The sequence below is a fragment of the Amphiura filiformis genome, chromosome 10 (assembly GCF_039555335.1).
Source record: "Amphiura filiformis chromosome 10, Afil_fr2py, whole genome shotgun sequence".
NCBI lineage: Eukaryota > Metazoa > Echinodermata > Ophiuroidea > Amphilepidida > Amphiuridae > Amphiura > Amphiura filiformis.
The window spans coordinates 13,393,643-13,407,243 of record NC_092637.1 but is presented as its reverse complement, the minus strand read 5'-3'; the positions used below and the strand labels follow the sequence as shown (position 1 = coordinate 13,407,243).

The 13,601-nt window shown below is 37.1% G+C and overlaps 5 non-coding genes across 5 annotated transcripts; all 5 read left to right on the top strand.

Moving 5' to 3' along the window:
* Window positions 1-4,029: 4,029 nt before the first annotated feature.
* On the top strand, window positions 4,030-4,102 carry Trnaa-agc (transfer RNA alanine (anticodon AGC)). Its single transcript has one exon. It is a non-coding gene; the product is annotated as a tRNA-Ala (tRNA).
* A 757-nt stretch (window positions 4,103-4,859) lies between these two features.
* On the top strand, window positions 4,860-4,932 carry Trnaa-agc (transfer RNA alanine (anticodon AGC)). The gene has a single exon. It is a non-coding gene; the product is annotated as a tRNA-Ala (tRNA).
* A 5,283-nt stretch (window positions 4,933-10,215) lies between these two features.
* Trnaa-agc (transfer RNA alanine (anticodon AGC)) lies at window positions 10,216-10,288 on the top strand. The gene has a single exon. It is a non-coding gene; the product is annotated as a tRNA-Ala (tRNA).
* A 975-nt stretch (window positions 10,289-11,263) lies between these two features.
* On the top strand, window positions 11,264-11,336 carry Trnaa-agc (transfer RNA alanine (anticodon AGC)). Its single transcript has one exon. It is a non-coding gene; the product is annotated as a tRNA-Ala (tRNA).
* An 827-nt stretch (window positions 11,337-12,163) lies between these two features.
* Trnaa-agc (transfer RNA alanine (anticodon AGC)) lies at window positions 12,164-12,236 on the top strand. Its single transcript has one exon. It is a non-coding gene; the product is annotated as a tRNA-Ala (tRNA).
* Window positions 12,237-13,601: the final 1,365 nt, after the last annotated feature.

Sequence of the window (13,601 nt, the reverse complement as noted above, 5' to 3'; positions counted from 1 at the left end):
AATAAGAGTTGAAACTTGAAAGTGAACAGTGTCATGTGCTTGAAAGGCTAGGTCTATATATTTAACTATAAGGCCTGATTCAATTCCATGTTTTCGTCGAAGTCAAGTTATAATGGATTTATAGTGAATTCAATTTTGATGAAGTGAGTACACAAAAATTGGTTTAAGCTTACTTACACAGTACACATATACATGCATGCATGTTGAACCACACTCAGTTTCAGAGAAGAACGGCAGTCCCTTACTCAGATTGACGCAAGCGCCCTGTTAATGAGCGACATTTTGACGCTTAATCGGCCAATCAGATTACCGCGTATGTTGTTATGATTGTCAGACGATTGAATCACCGATCAGAAACACACGTCCGTGTTTACGCTGTGCACGCTCTCAAAATGTAAACAAGTGCCGTTCTTCTTTGACCGAAACTGCATGTAGCTGAGCGCATGCATGCCATATGGCCATATCTGTAATCGCCATAGGGTAGCAACAACATATACAAGATTAAGCCTTTTTAAAATGAAATTTTATGCATACCGAATTTTATCGGCTAAATACGCAGTTATGCCGTTTGAAATGACGCGTCAATTATTTGTAATTTGTGACGCATCGTGAGATGGCGAACACATCCAACAAACCATTGATTAGCAAAAAGCCTGCATTTAATTTAAAAAAAAAATAATTTAACTTTTCCCTGATGTTCATTTAATTTTTGTGCATTAGCATTCTATTCAGTAGGCAAATTTCCCAATACTACAATGTACTACAGTACACACATAACCTATGATTCTGCATGGCCATAGATGCTTGTTATGTAACACCTTTTGTAATTTACACCCTTAATCCAAGGTTATGAATATAAAATGAGGGCTAGCTGTTTACATTGTCTGTTTGCATTGCAATGGACCTGTGATTTTGCACAATGGATCTTGTTATTGCATGCTAAAAATATCCCATGTTGTCTAAATGGAAGAATGTTTTATAAAATTACACCCACAATCATACCCCTAATCTAACCATCGCAATAACCCTAAATCCTATATGTACTTCTAACGTATAGCCGTCCCTAATTCTAAACCCTAACCTAATTTTGAAGTTGACGCCCGACGTCGCGAAATGACAACCGCGTACGTCTAGAATAGCGTCGAAAGCGAGACGACCGAGACGCGTCCAGCAAAAATCACGAAACGCGTATAACTCCCATCGTTCCGCTTCAGCGCCGCCGTGCGCGCGTCGGTACACGACGACGTTGTCGTCGTCGATAAACTCTAACTCTATGTCCGAACCCCAACACAAATATTATACAGCACCCATGCATAGCATGTGTGCACTGATGCTGGTATAATATTATACAGCATCCATGGTATAATATTATACGCAATACAGCATATACTTAGATGCAGTGCACTGATCCATGGTATAATATTATACAGCACCCATGCATATAGCATGTGTGCACTGATTCCTATTTTTTAAATTTTTTTAAAAACTTTTAACTTAAAAAATGAACTTTTTCTGGTCCGCTTTGAGAAAAAATCATGTTAGTAGCGTACTTGGTCGAATCCACGGTTTTAGAATAACATAATTTTGTTTTGCTATTGGCACCACAGAACACATTTAGATTTTTTTGAAGATTTCATGATTAGGCCTACATATTAAATCCAATGGTGACGTTAAAATGGCGATATCGCATCCGACACCCCCTGAAACAGAAGGAGCATACGATCTCTGAAAATTTCAATTTTGCACAAAATAAATCAAGTGTAAGTGAGCCCTCGAGGGCACGGTGGCTCAGTGGTTACGGCCTTGGACTCATAATCTGAGAGCTTGCTTGACGTGCGTGGGTTCGAGTCCTCGTCCCGCCACCGTGTTGCGCCCTTGGGCAAGGCGCTTTGTCACGCTTGCCTCACCCCACCCAGGTGCAATGGAACGCTGTTAGGGGTAGTCACAGTCGTTATGAACCCTGCGCCATTTGTAGGCAGAAAACGTGGTTCCGACATATTCTAATAACGGCGGAATGAATATAAAGCGCTTTGAGGCTGTTTACGGCATAAAGCGCTATATAAATATCTACATTTATTTTATTTAAGTCGGAGAATAACTATTTAAATAAAAATAGGCTTACTACTAGGGAATAGTAGGATTTAGAACCCAATTCTCGCTATTCGCAATAAGGGCGCCGCCAGCGGTTTGCGATGTATCATGGGAAAAATGTATCATGGGAAAAGACATCCAATTTTTTAGAATTTTACCATGCTATATCATGGTATTATTTTTAGTTTGTCAATATAACGGTATTACACGCAAATCGATAGAGAAAAAATTAATTGTGCACATTTCAAATCACATTATTAAGTATTATTGAGTATCGATTCGCGTGTAACACCTTCATTTTGACAAACTAAAAAATATTGTCACGTGTTCCTATGTAATAGCATGGTAATATTCGTATTGCGCGGACTTGATGTCGACCTTTTCCCATGATACATCACGATTTTTCCCATGATACATCGCAAACCGCTGGCGGCGCCCTTATTGCGAATAGCGAGAATTGTAGTATGGCCCGCTGTGCATAAGGCAAACCTGTTTACTTATTTATTTATTTATTTATAAATAATAACATTTTGACACTTTACATTATTTTCATTTCTGAAGAGTGAGGTCTTGTAAACGGTTCTGTAAAACTGCAATGTAATTTTGTTCCTTGTTTATATTTATTTATTTATTTATTTATTTATTTATTTATTTATTTATTTATTTATTTATTTATTTATTTATTATCTTTTTAAATATTTTTAAAATTATATTACTCACCCGCTTATTTTATTCAAGTTTCGTTTCGTTTATTTCATTTGATTGTGAGTGTACGCTGTTAATATCAATTTCTCTAATTTTCTCTAATTTATTTATTTATTCTAAACGTTGGCAACTCTTAATAACATCATTAAACAAAAATGAGACAATTAAAAAAAAGAAAAGATCCACCCATATACCGAAAATGCAACTTAAAGTAAACTTAAAGTCAATGCCCAACTGACGCAACAGCAAAATGCACTGACATGGAACAGCTTCCCGGACCACATGTCACAACCCATTTGATGTGTGTATAAAGCAGTTGTAACAGCAATGTGGACTTTCCTGTCTCAGGACTGCCTCACAAAATAACACTCGTACCCAACGAACACGGAGCAAGCTGTTCCATGCATGCCCGTACTCATTTTCCAGTTGTGTCGTTGCCGTTTAGATGTTTATGTCATCGGTGTAGAGTATTGATGTAACCGTGTGTGTTATTTTGGTTCATTTAGATGGACAGATTGTCGAAATATGACCATGTGAAAAATTATAAGTTTCTTGAGCCCAGTTTATGTTTCCGGCATGGACATTAAATTCCACTCATCCTTTCATCTCCTCCCCTGTTCTTCCTTTACTTCCCTTTCCACATATCATTTCCTTTCCCTTCTTTCGCTATTAACATTTGTCTGCTCATAAAATAAATTTTCCTCAAAACTGTTGAAATAATTTGTAAACAAAAGTAAAAATTCCAGACGCCCAGTGAATTCACCTTCCCTGACAGACATGTGCTTGGTAATTTTCGGGCAGTTTGAAGCTATTTCTGCCATAACACATACATAACATAGGAGCTCATAAGTGCATGGGAAATATTTTTTTTATCTATAGGGGGTGTATGGATTTCAGCTGGAATAGCCCAGTATTGCAAGCTGTTGCTTTCACAACCTTAAAAATAATCGCATTGAAGATAAATATTATCTGATATGCAACAATAATATAAACATCATGTCGCTGAATAATTCAAATAATGAGTCAATTATTTTATCTTTTACTATTTTTTTACTTCTACTTATAATAAAAAAGCTTACAAGACAATAATTATTGTAATTTGTTTTGAAAGTGAGGAAATTAATTTTTAGTGTGCAAGAGCAGTCCACTATTAATTATTTTCCTCTGATACTCTCTCCAGAAGCTGGAATCGTCAGTAGTCAAGTGACGAGAAACTTGTATGCAATGCAGGAAGGGGAATTAGCTCAAATGGTAGAGCGCTCGCTTAGCATGCGAGAGGTACCGGGATCGATACCCGGATTCTCCACATTTTTGTCCACCAATTTTTTCTTTGATCCTCTTCTTCCTGCAGTTACATTCCCTTACATTTCCATTCCTTTCCTCTCCTCTCCGTCCCTTTACTTTAATTTTCTTTCCTTTGCTCGCATCTTCGTCTCTTTCCTTTCATTTTCTTTCCTCTTCTTTTCACCCATCCTTTCCACTCCTCCCCTGTTTTTCCTTTCCTTTCCTTTCCTTTCCACATATCAGTTCTTTTCCTTTCTATATTTTCTTACTTTTGTCTGCTCATGTAATAAATTTTCCTCAAAACTTAAATTACTTGTAACAAAAGGAAATTTTCCAGAAGCCCAATAAATTCACCCTTTCCTGTACAAATAATAAATTTTCCTCAAAACCTTTGAATAAGTTGAAAACAAAAGTAAAAATTCAGACGCCCAATGAATTCACCTTCCCTGCGCATAAGCATGTGCTTAGGCACTTTTGGCCCGTTTGAAGCTATTTTTGCCATAACATGATAAGTATGAAATACTTTTAATTTCGTTCCTTTGTTCACTCCTTACTTTCTCAATTATTTCCTTTCCTTCAATGGTTACCATTTCCTTACTTTATTTTTTCATTTTTTAGGATAAACAAAAAATCATCAAATCGTAACTCGTCGTCTGACTCTCTCTCTATTCCTCAGGCCTCCCATCTCTCGCGTTCCTCTTTCCCCCACGCACTCTGTCTCTCTCATCAGGTATTTGTCATTGATATAGAAGCAATAATTACAACACATCGCAGTAGCAGGGGAATTAGCTCAAATGGTAGAGCGCTCGCTTAGCATGTGAGAGGTACCGGGATCGATACCCGGATTCTCCACATTTTTGTCGACCCATTTTTTCTCTGTGATCTTTTCTTCCTCTTACATTCCCTTACCCTTAATTTTCTTTCCTTTCATTTCCTATCATCTTCGCCTTTTTCCTTTTCTTTCCTCTTCTTTTCCCCAACCCTTTCCCCTCCTCCCCTGTTCTTCCTTTCCTTTCCTTTCCACATATCATTTCCTTTCCCTTCTTTCGCTCTTTTCTCTTACTTCTGTCTGCTCATAATAATAAATTTTCCTCAACATTTAAATTACTTGTAAACAAAAGGAAAATTTCCAGATGCCCAATGAATTCACCCTTTCCTGTACATATTATAAATTTTCCTCAAAACTTTTGAAATAATTTGTAAACAAAAGCATAGGGCCTGCACTTTGGCTCGTTTTTTGCAGGTTTACATGGTCCAATAATCACAAGATGACTGACATGTGGTAACAAAGGAAGCAGTCACTGCAATTTGATTATGTCCCATATGATTGGCCATTCAAGACACCCATGTGAATATACTATAGCGGCCTTTTCAAAATATAATACCTGTTTGCTTGATTGCATTGACAATACCCGGGAACAATAGGCCTACACACAGTATATGCATTGGACAAACTTTTTACAATAAGCATGATAAGTGGTGATGTGACCTCCAGATTTATATGGACTGTAGGCTACTGCGCCGTGATTTATACGGTGAAGGACACTTTTCAAATCCTTTGTTTGGAGCCAATCAATAAAAGCATGCAGGGCCTCTATACCCATGTACAGTTTATCCCTTACATAACCTATGTCTTGAATACGCTGGCAAAGTTATGTAATAATCGGATTAATACTATATATATAGCAGTAGGTAAAAACAAGTTTTGAATAATCCGCGCTACAAAGTCCCATTCAGTGATACCAGAGAAAGAGAAAAAAAAAAAAATTGTTACGTTTATAAATTTTTTAATGAAAAACAAATGGCAAAAAAACAAAACAGGAAAACGACAGTATTGCCGAAGTTGAAGCCCCATTCAAATACATGTAGCTAATTTATATACTGTCAGTACCGGTATATAAATTACAGACTCACGTAAATGCATTATTTTTTGCCTTAGACACACGGCTTTCGGCTGAACCACTGCACTAGCAAGCTTTGTTAGCACATCTATGACAATGCCGAAAGGTACAAAATCAGCCATATAAGGCCTTTAGATAGCAGAAGACACCAAATGACCAAATTGGTGTTTTATGACCTTTGACATTCTTTTGTGGCGAGTGACATGGTCTTTCAATTCACGCCGAGTGTCCTTGACAGGTTCGACTATGCTTCAGTGGTCATGAAAGAATTCAAAAGATAACCTCTGCCCCAATAATCCCAAGCAATTGTCTGAAACTGCTCCTCGGATCATAAGAACTCAGTCCTCAAATGATAGTCATAGTAATGTCCAAAATATAAAAATTACTGACTATCATTGAAGACCGAGTTCCGCAGTCTAGTATCCAAAATCTGAATTTTGATGATTTTTACGATCGTCGGGATGAAAAAAAAAATCAAAAAATCACTGAATATTCCTTTAGTTCCCTCCTCTCCTTACCCTGGCAATATAAATCAAAGAAAAATAAATAAAACAAGAAAAGAAAAAAAAAGACAAAGAAAATTAACCAAATTAAAGACTTAATGTACGATCATTATATACTCAAAATGCTGAAATAATACTAGTAATAAATATCGGGAATGGTTTCTGTTAATTTTGAGCTGAAATAATAAGGTAAAGTGAAAGAAACACTGCTTGTTATTTTGGCCGTTTAACACGCAGTTCTATGGGAGGACATTATGACTTTATGTCGAACTTTGCTCTATTTACCTACAAACACAAGCAATTTGGCTGATTCCATTTAGGTGCAAGTTGTAAACATTACAAATATGGTTTGAAAAAATCAGGTTTGAAAAAAATTAACCAAATTCATATTATAAGATCGTACATTATTACTTTAAGGGATCTGGAATGAGCGTTTTGAGGGGACATGAGAGCACATCAGACATATTGAATTGCATTCTGAATACGAAGAATGTCTTTCTGATATCAAATAAATTTCATTGACATTTTCTGATACAATACAAATTTTATGACAAATTATTAAAATTTGATATTTTTCACATTTTTGATATATAACAGTCCTCGAAGTAAATATCATAAATCTAATGATATATTCTTAAACAGTCCCTGGTATACCATACATGTATAGTTCTATGTATAGTAATTTTGCTTTATCTGTTTTGTGCTGTTTAAACAAAATAGTTAAACATAATTTCCATAAAATGTAAGCTTTTACTGTCAGATATACACCGCTTTTAATTTTGAGAAGAACAAGTGAGGTAAAGCAAAAAAAATTGGAATTTACTACTACTACTACTAGCGCCAAAGAATGTTATACGATTGTAAAACGGTACGATCCTTTGGGTGTGTGTGTGTGTGTGTAGGGGTGCGTATGTGTGTCCTGCACGCGTATTCTTTTCTGTAACTATAATGGGACGCAATACGATACCGGTATGTTATAAGAATCAAACTTACAAGAAAAATGGCTCTTGTCAAATCCTACAATTCTGTCAGAGAAAATATGCATATTTGCATTAAATTTTTAATTAATTGACATAATTGATTAATTAATAAATATTTTATTTAATGATTTACCATAATTCCAAACATGTCAAACAATGTGTCAAATTAAAGCTAATGAAATGCTTTATAAATTGGTCAGATAGAGCACATTTTGCAGAATGCATTTAGTATTTTAGTTACATGACTCCAAACATTCTATTCCAATTTTGTGCTATACACGCATAGGAGCTGTACTTTTAAAATCCGCGCCTAATCAATAATAATAGTCTTTCACTCCATTGTCAAACCAAAGACTGTCAAGGTCAGTTAGTAGCCACTTGCTGAATGGATGGCCATTATCAGCTATCAAAGAGATGCCTTGTGCAGCTGCCAATCACAGTAGAGGTTTGATAACATTTTGTTAAAAACCCAAATGTGATATAAGGACAAAGCTGTGCATGTTGGTACTTAATTGTTTGGATTCTTATGTTGAAATGCCCTTGTATTAGTATTTTTTATGTGTAGTGTATATTGTTCATAAATTATATAGCTATTAAATTTTGGGCATTTTTGCTCTGTTGCACTGTACCATTATGGAATATGAGCAAATCAATTACCGACACAAGCAGGTATACAGTGCATTATTTTATTTTTATTTCGTATCTCAGGAGCACAGCTCACTTGGTAAGGCATCAGAATTTTGTTCACGAGCGCTTCGAACTTTAAATCGGAAGGTGGTGAGTTCGAGCCTCATCACGGTCACAATAATTTTATAAACCAAATATTGTTCGAACTTTTCATATTTGTTTTTCTTTTATTGTTTCTTTTTTTTCTTGTTTTATTTTTTTTCTTTATTTTTCTTTGATTCATATTGCCATGGTAAGGAGAGGAGGGAACTAACGGCCCATTCAGTGATTTTTTCATCCGGACGATCGTAAAAATCATCAAAATTCAGATTTTGTATACTGCGGAACTCAGTCTTCAATGATATAGCAGTCAGTAATAACCTTTTGGTCATTATATGACTATCATCATTTGACGACTGAGTTCTTATGATACATCATCCGAAAAGCAGTTTCAGACAATTGCTTGGGATTGTTGGGGCAGAGGTTATCTTTTGAATTCTTTCATGACCACTGAAGCAGAGTCAAACCTGTCAAGGACACTCGGCGTGAATTGAACTGACCATGTCACTCGCCACAAAAGAATGTCAAAGGTCATAAAACATCAATTTGGTGTCTTCTGCTAGTGGTTCAGCCAAAAGCCGTGTAGGCCTATTTAAGACAAAAATAATGCATTTACGTGAATCTGTAATTACAGACAGTATATAAATTAGCTACATGTAGGCCTATTTGAATGTGGCTTCAACTTCGTCGATACTGCCGTTTTCTTGGGTTTTTTGCCAATTTTTTTCATTAAAAATTTTTATAAAAGCAACAATTTGAATTTTTTCACTTTCGCTGGGATCACTGAATTGGGCTTTGCAACGCGATAGGCCTATATTTAATACTTGTATTCACCTACTGTTATAGCCAGGCGGCGGATGACATGATCGCGCCGGCAACTCGTGAAACCGCCCGGCCGTATGGCATTTTCCATATACTCGGTTAAATTTGTGGGGTTCATTATCGAACCCCAACGGTTTTAGCTTGTATTTATATTATTTATCAACATAGGCCTATTTGTTTGTGATATTTCAAGTGTTTTAAAATTTCAAAATAATCCCATTCAATTACACGGTTGACGATGAAAATTTACTGAATTTAGGGACTGCACGTCATACACCACCTGGTTATAGCATTAGTCCGATTATTACACAACTTCGCCAGCGTATTCAAGACATCCAATGCAAATAATCACCTAGATTATGACGCAGCATACCGTAAATATGGCGGAGTACTCAAATTCATTCAACAAAAGCATGATTACAAGCTATTGCAATCTACCGCGACAGCTCGTCTCACACACATAACAAATGCACTATACGATCAAATAGGTTGACGACAACGTTTGATTGAATGCACTGCATTGCGCCATGATTACGGTGAAGGACACCGGTTCAAATCCTTTGTATGGAGCCAATCAATAATTTCACGCACATCCTCTATTATTGCCAAATTATTGCCCGGGATGATTGCACACTGTAAAAGAGCTATTGTTATAATGTTTGATGAAATCGTGTTTACCTATTTGCTTGAGAACGGCACAATACAGATAAAGCAGACAGATTTACTACATGTGGTACATGTATATACACAAGGGAATGTGTGTGAGTCGAGTATTACCTAATTATAATAGGGGCGTATCCAAAAATGAATTCACGCCCCTTTCAAATGTCGAGCCAAAGTGCAGGCCCTATGGAAAACAATTCGGATACCCAATGAATTCACATTCCCTGCACAAACATATGCTTAGGCATTTTCGGGCAGTTTGAAGCTATTTTTGAAGCTATAACACATACATAAGAGCTCATACGTGGGAAACATTGTTTGTTCCTTTCCTTTTTCATTTCTTTCCTTTCTTCAATGGTTACCATTTCCTTACTTCATTTTCCAGTTTTTAGGATAAAAATCAAATCGTCTAATTAACTCGTCGTCCGACTCGCTCTCTCTTTTCCTACCCTCTCTCGCGTTCCTCTTTCCCCCATGCATTCTCTCTCTCATCAGGGATTTTTGATATAGAAGCAATAATTACAACACATCGCAGCAACAGGGGAATTAGCTCAAATGGTAGAGCGCTCGCTTAGCATGCGAGAGGTACCGGGATCGATACCCGGATTCTCCACAATTTTGTCGACCCATTTTTTCTCTTTGATCATTTTCTTCCTATTACATTTCCTTACCTTTCCTTTCCTCTCCGTCCCTTTAGTTTAATTTTCTTTCCTTTCCTCTCATCTTCGTCTCTTTTCGTCCATTTTCTTTCCTCTTCGTTTCGCCAATCCTTTCCCCTCCCCCCTGTTCTTCCTTTCCTTTCCACATATCATTTTCTTTCCTTTCTTTCGCTATTTTTCTTACTTTTTGGATGCTCATATAATCAATTTTCTTCAATACTGAAATTACTTGTAAACGAATGAAATAGGGAATTAGCTCAAAATGGTAGAGCGCTCGCTTAGCATGCGAGAGGTACCGTGATCGATACCCGGATTCTCCACATTTTTATCGACCTCTCCTCCCCTGTTCTTCCTTTCCTTTCCTTTCCTTTCCACATATCATTTCTTTTCCTTTCTTTTGCTATTTTTCTTACTTTTGGATGCTCATATAATAACTTTTCTTCAAAACTGAAATTACCTGTAAACACAAGGGAAATTTCCAGAAGCCCAACCCAATGAATTGACCCTTTCCAGTACATATAATAAATTTTCCTCAAAACTTTTGAAATATTTGTAAACAAAAAATGAATCCACCCTTCCCTGCAGCTGCACAGACATGTGCATAGGCATTTTCGGGCAGTTTAAAGCTATTATTTGCCATAACACATACATAAGAGGCTGGAGCCCATAAAGTGGGAAATATTTTGATTTTGATTTCGTTTCTTTATTAGTTCCTTTCCTTTCACATTTTTTCATTTCCTTTAATGGTTACCATTTCCCCCGGCCATTTTCCTTACTTCAGTTTCCATTTTTAGGAAAATCAAATCGTCTTTAACTCGTCGTCTGACTCTTTCTTTTCCTCCACCTATCCAGCACTCATCTCTCTCCCCACTACACTCTCCCTCTCATCAGGCATTATTAGTATAGACTCAATATTGCAACTCATCGTAGGGGAATTAGCTCAAATGGTAGAGCGCTCGCTTAGCATGCGAGAGGTACCGGGATCGATACCCGGATTCTCCACATTTTTGTCGACCCATTTTTTCTTTTTGATCTTTTTCTTCCTTACATTCATTTACCTTTCCATTCCTTCTCCAGACACAATTGCTGATGAGCCGCTAACCGCAAATAACTTAATTAGCACATCTGACGCTAAGAGATGCAATTAGAGCTAATTAGAGCTACTATCATGCGCTACTAGCGCTACTAGCGATAGCGCGTCTTCCCCAGACTTCGATTATTTTCACATTGCAAATGAGGCGCTAATGGCTGCTATTGACGCTAACAAAGGTTTGGATATTAGCACTTTTAGCAGATTTTTCATTAGCGTTGCTATATAGCGCTAATATCCAGGTATCATACTAAAGAAACGCTAATAGCGTCATTAACAAAAACGCGCTAATCGTGAGCAAGCCTGTGCCCGGACATTTGTTTGGACAGTTTAAAATTTTTTTATTTATAACATTCGGCCGAAGCCAGGCTAAGCCCAATAGAGGTTATCCGTGTTCTATAAGCTGCATATCCTACCACTCCTATACCTTGTTTAGGACTTTCAAAAGAAGTACCTGCATGTGCAACCATGACTATTTCAAAATCGCCCGCCAAAGCCATGCAGGTAACTCCGAGGTCGTGCATTGAATTAGTTTGAATGAGGAATACTACGGGAACCAGTGCCCTTTGTTAGAAGTCACGCATGAGTAAAGTGGGCAATTTTTGACACGAAGATATAGGGATGATGACGCTGTGTACCGCACTCTGATACTAAATGCTCTGCGCAAGCTGTGCTCAAGGTATCTCTCTCGTCAGGCATTAATGTATAGAGGCAATAATTACAACGCGACATTGAAGTAGGGGAATTAGCTCAAATGGTAGAGCGCTCGCTTAGCATGCGAGAGGTACCGGGATCGATACCCGGATTCTCCACATTTTTGTCCACCCATTTTCCCTCTTTGATCTTTTTCTTCCTGTTACATTCCCTTAAATTTTAACCTTTCCTGTCAATGCATTTCTTCTCCTTTCCTTTCCTTTCCTCTCCGTTCTTTTCCGTTCCTTTCCTTTCCTTTCCATTTCTTCCCATTCTGTCCTCTTCTTTCCATTCCTTTCCGTTCCATTGCATTCATTTCCTTTGTTATTTTCCTTAGTTTCCTCTACTTTTTTACTTCCATGTGTAAAAATAAGGAAAGTGATGCTCTCTCTGAGCAAGCCTACGCTCGGATATTTGTTCGGACAGTTTGAAGCTGAAATTGCCTTCCTGTCTTCGTTCCATAGGTTTTGCGGATCTTGAGATTTACCCTCCCGAAAACAAATCATGCATATCAGGGCCGAAATGATACCCATTATATCAAACCTTGGGATCTCCTTTATAGAACCCACATACATTTCCTCTTTATTTTTCTTTTATTTGTCTTAATATTTGAGTTCAAACCCTGCTTGGTCATACTCCTCTCCAACTCGTCTTTATATACTAGTATATCCTTTGTCACTCCTATTCGTTTCACTCCTTTCCTTCGTATATTTTCTTCATTTCTTTTTTCATTTCATCTTATTTCTCCTTCCTTACAAGTTTTGAACCAATAAAACGAACTATTGGGTCCAGACGACTGTAACGTCGCATAACGTAACAAATGCGTTCAAAACCGTTGAGCACTAAGAAAAAGGGACCATTCAATCATAGTGCAGTTACGTCCACGGCAAATTCTCCGTGACCTTTCCAGCCATAAACCCGCTTTTTGAAGATTAAACCGATATATGCAGTACTAAACCATTATATAGTAATCTATTGTCTAATGCAAATTTATTACCACATGATAATATTAATCCAATGAGCGACCGAATTGTCCGCTACGGACGACTAATCCGATCGATAATGACGCTATTGACATGTACGAGCGGAGCTCCACTGACCGAGTTTTGGGGTATTTTTCACTGGTTTGCTGTCATTTACTCATCAAGGCGGACCACCGTTATTATAAGGACCATGCTAATTATTTAAAGATTGACATGTAGAGAATAAGCCATACTTGATTAACAGAAAGTACTAAATTTGTACCTATTACGGTTTTATGACACCAATCTTCCAAATACGACCAAACCAGGGCTGCCCGGTGAAGCAAAATGTGCATTGGAATAACACGGCGAGTTTGGATAGATGGTAGGATTTCTTTTTCATAAAAATGTATGTTCCCCCGTTATTAAAGCTTGTACCGGGTTGAAAATTCAAATATTTGGAAAATAAGTAATTGAAAGATAGAGCAAGTACTAAAATCATAGCTTTTATACTTTTTGATA